Source organism: Macrobrachium rosenbergii, chromosome 25 (genome assembly GCF_040412425.1).
Source record: "Macrobrachium rosenbergii isolate ZJJX-2024 chromosome 25, ASM4041242v1, whole genome shotgun sequence".
Classification (NCBI taxonomy): Eukaryota; Metazoa; Arthropoda; class Malacostraca; order Decapoda; family Palaemonidae; genus Macrobrachium; species Macrobrachium rosenbergii.
The window spans coordinates 3,245,876-3,250,875 of NC_089765.1; the positions used below are offsets into that span (position 1 = coordinate 3,245,876).

Genomic DNA, 5,000 nt, shown 5'->3' on the forward strand with positions numbered 1-5,000 from the left:
GAAATAAAGAGCAGGTTCAGAGTTGGGTACAAGATGTTAAAAGATACCAAAGGTGCTCGAGTGACGCTCCCTTTATTCTGGGAATGTGGCGAGAAATTTATACCGAAACGAACGGAGCAGCGAGTGGCCGAGTGGCTGGAGTAAATGAACCTCGGAGACAGATTAGGCTCTGTCACCGGGGGCTTTCATTCGTGAGGTTATTGCCTTATATAGTATAGTTTTCACAGTCTGGAGCAGGGCCGTCCACGCTGTTTAGTCTGAGGGCCATTCTTGAAAAAACAAAATGTCATGCGGACCACCTGTGTGTATGTACATTATGTATGTATATACAGTATGTATGTATATATATATTTTTATATATTTATATATGCATATATACATGTATATATTTATTATATAAATATATATATATATATATATATATATATATATATATATATATATATATATATATATATATATATATAAATATATATATTTATATATATATAAATATATGTATATATATAAATATTTATATATATATATGTATGTATATATATATATATATATATATATATATATATATATATATGTATATATATATATATGTATATATATATATATATATATATGTATATATGTATATATATATATATATATATATATATATATATATGTATATATGTATATATATATATATATATATATATATATGTATATATATATATATATATATATATATATATATATATATATATATATATATATATATATATATATATATATGATATTGTAACACACAAGAGACATATTGAAACTTTTCTTTGTAGTTATTGATTTTGTAAGGAATGTTTCTTTTATTCAGGATAAGCGGTAAATCTAATTTTTATGACAGAAAAAAGAGAAATATACTTTTACTTATTTTTCTCTAGCGGGCCACTTTCAAAATCAAACGGGCCACTTTTGGCCCACGGGGGTGGGGTTGGACGGCCCTGGTCTAGAGGCTTGTTTCATCAGGCTTCGAGAGGAATGAAGAGAAATAAGGACTATGCTAGTGAAATTATTCTGTAGTAGAGGCACGCCGGTGAAGAACATAAAAAACATGCATCGCTTTAAAAGCAGGACGCGCCTGCGCGTATGCGAGGACGTGAGTTTGAGACTTAATCACCATTTCATTTTAGTAATGTCTCTTCTTTTATGGATGTGCTTTTCTCTTGATGTACCAAATAAGTAACGCTAATGCTCACACACTAAACAAGTCCGAGACATGTTTAGGAATTCTAGTAAAAGTTTTAATTACCTGAAGGAAAACAGTAATTCAGTGCCTGACAATTTACATGGTCGGAAGCTCGTTTGTGTAACAGGTATGAAGAGAGTAAAGAAAACTTGAAAATAAACTCAGGCAGTACGAGTGTGTTTCACAGTAGGCCGTGAAGCAGAGATGATTGTCTGCGCAGATTCCTATAAAAGGGCTTGGCTGGATTAGCTTCTGAATTCGCACATTAACTAGGCTACCCAGCTAGGTTGGATAAGATTGACCTCGATAACCTTGTTGCCTATATCCTATTGTAATGAGATAGGAGATAAACTTGCATTATCCATTTTATAAAAAAAAGAAAAAAAAAATGGTTTGTTTGAAAAATAAGCGTTTGCGCCAATGAAAGCATCCGGAATCGCCTGAAGACAAAAAATTCTACGAACATCAATCTAGTGACCATGATGTCAGAACGTCAGGATCTACGGCCGCAATCAGAAAGTTTCGTTTGACTGTCCCATCAACCAGATTCTAAGGCCTTTTTTGCTTTTTTCGTTCTGTGTAACATCATTAAACACATAACAGCACAACCCACTATTAATGGGTTTCTGTTACAAGGCATACTTGTTTTGAAAGTCACAGCTGAGGAAGTTCGTTTACCCGTTTTGACGACGACAACCACGGTACGAGGAACAACGTGTGTGACAACCAGAAAACAGAATGACGTCCACTTTTTTGGAATGTCGAAGACAAACTCAGAAAAAGCCGACGGAAATATTGCCAGTGTGACAGCGCCTTACTGACAGCATTTATGCAAGCTCCTCATGTCACAATTCACTTCCATGGAAACCAGAGAGACGCCCAATGTCATTGCTGAAGCGATCATGTTTTCATATATCGTTGGGGTGTGGTATGAATTTAGATCTCACCAACTTGACCACTGATGGAGCGGTAACAATCTCTTTTTTCGCTTAGAGGAAGTTATTCTCACATACCCCACGATATTCCTCCAAGTAAATGATTGCATTTCGCGATCACACTAATCTCTGGGGATGCTGGATTACTGCGTACTGCTAGAACTTTCTGATGAGCAACTTCCTTGTCAGCACAAAATAAAAGTATATAAGTAAGAAAAGACGAAGAGGCAAATGCTAGGAGAGACGTAAAGGAATGACGGGACAGGCACCAAACAGAATTATTAGCTTTGTGATTCATTCACAGCCTACAGTTCGTTCGTATCTGTAATTCAGATACAAAACAACTAATGATCCTTTCCCTATACTAATTTTAATAAAATAACTGTAGTACTGTAGACGCGAGAACGGAAAACGGTGTAACAACCATATTAATAGAAAGAATATTATCGGATTCAATGATAATTATGACTAAGCAAGATCATTTTTAAAAAATCATACAGTTTGAATTCCTGAAACTTTCATTAGTCAGTTTTTTTTTTCATCCAACCTGTTGTTAACATCCAAAAACAAGAAGGATAAGGAAAATATTAATTGGTTTTTTCACTAGCCAGTTGTTATCATCCAAAAACAAGGATAAGGAAAATATTAATTGGTTTTTTCACTAGCCAGTTATCGTCACCCAAAAACAAGGATAAGGAAAATATTAATTGGTTTTTTCACTAGCCAGTTATCATCACCCAAAAACAAGGATAAGGAAAATATTAATTGGTTTTTTCACTAGCCAGTTATCATCATCCAAAAACAAGAAGGATACAAGGAAAATATTAACCGGTTTTTCACCCATGAAAGTGAAAGATACGTTTTTTAATGAAAAACTGTACATGCCAATATGAGGACAAACAGAATGAGAAATTCCGTCAAAAGAGCTCGAAGGGATGAAAGACCAACAAAACTCTCTTCTGCGAATCTGACACAAGAAAGAAACAAGTATAAAATGCGCCGAAGTGTCTTCGGCGCAATCGAGTTTTCTGTACAGCCGCTACAGCGTATAATCAAGGCCTCCGAAAGTAGATCTATCTTTCGATGGTCTCGGTATAATGCAGTATGAGCACGGCCCGGTGGTGTCTTGTCCTATATCGTTGCCAGATGTACGATAATGGCTAATTTTAACCTTAAATAAAATAAAAACTACCAAGGCTAGAGGGCTGCAATGTGGTATGTCCGATGATTGGAGGGTGGATGATCAACATACCAATTTGCAGCCCTCTGGCCTCAGTAATTTTTAAGATCTGAGGGCGGACAGAAAAAGTGCCGGCGGACAGACATAGCCGGCACAACATCTTTCTTTTCAGAAAACTAAAAATGGAAAGAATACATAACTACAAGCGAAGTAGTCCCAGAAGAGATGGAAGCTGCTCGGTTTCCTTTCACGAAAGGGGGACAAGAAGAAGAAGAAGAAGAAGAAGAAGAAGAAGAAGAAGAAGAAGAAGAAGAAGATGGAGGAGTGACTCAGCCCTTATTCCCTACCTGACATAAGCCTGTCCCTCTTATTAATAAACGCTCCACGTCCGTCGCATGCCACGATCTTTGCAGGTCTTAGAAAGATCTCTTTCTTCTCCTTCCTCTCGTGTTCACGACACTAATCCCCAGATGAAAGGGATACGAGAACTCGGATCTCCTCGCATCTGGATCAAAACAGACTGTTTATTTCACCGCAATTAACTTCGTTTCTTTCTTTCTCTCCTTTTTTTTTAAATCTCTCGTTCGCCTCTGCTAATCTCTCTCTCTCTCTCTCTCTCTTGTGTGCGTCAAATATCTCTGGGCGTTGTTCTTGGCAACTTAAATGTTAATTATTAGCACAGATCATGTTTAAATCCTCTTAAAGGAATTGGAAATAAAAGTATTTTGATATTCAGTAATTTGATCTTCACTAAATGTAGACCGACATATCTATGATATTTATATCAATATATTATTCAATGTTCATGTTTCTTGAACACCGGTTAGACTGAACAAAAACTAAAAGGCCCGGCGAGCAAATGTAAAATAACACTCATGAGGTTCAACGACTGTTTCAGTAATAAAATCACAGAAAAATATAGACGACACAGCGTTGGAAGGCAGACCTCGCTTTGCTTGAAAACACGCACTTGGGGTAAGGTACAGGATTATGGAGGCTGTCTACTCATTAGCAAGCTGCGTTTTCGGTACTTTGGCGCGGACTATAATGCCACTTTTTTTTTTTTTTTTATAACACTTTACTTTTTCAAAATAAGACATTGGTTATGTATGTCTCTGTGTATGTACGTATAAATATGTGCGCGTGGTAATTTTTTTCCCTTATTTGTACATGGCACTATCCAGGTCATCTTAAATATAGTGCACAGATCAGGCAGGCACCACTTCTCGATTCCTGAAAAAACTGATGAAGGAGCTGGTGGCGGCTGTGGAAGCCCCTTTCCTCCTCACAGAGAATTTATCCAACAAGTGGATAAAATAGGGTTCGGGATCACAACTTGGAATTAATTTTGCTAACATGTACATGTCAGCTATGAAAGACAGGGCCCTATAGCTTCAGTAACTATCAGGAGTCCAGTACCTGAGTGCTTACTCGGGCAGTCAAAGTCAGTGAGAACAACTTTCTTCCAAGATAACCAAGCTGGGAAAAAACAAAACATGGCTACTGCCTTAGAGCAAGGAGTGTCCAGAATCAAACAGTAGGTTTCGTCGTTAGAGCCTGCGTCAGGAGGCCTTCTCCCACTGCAGCACTTCATAGGGGAAAACCCCGTTTGGTGAAGGAGAAAACAAGTAAAACGTACGCTGAAGTTTCTTCGGCGCAATCGAGT

General features: G+C 36.9%; 1 protein-coding gene across 1 annotated transcript in view; it reads right to left on the reverse strand.

Annotated features, from left to right (window-relative positions):
* The window catches only part of LOC136852282 (uncharacterized), a 416,936-nt gene that overhangs the window by 147,203 nt on the left and 264,733 nt on the right, over window positions 1–5,000 (reverse strand). The window lies entirely within an intron of this gene.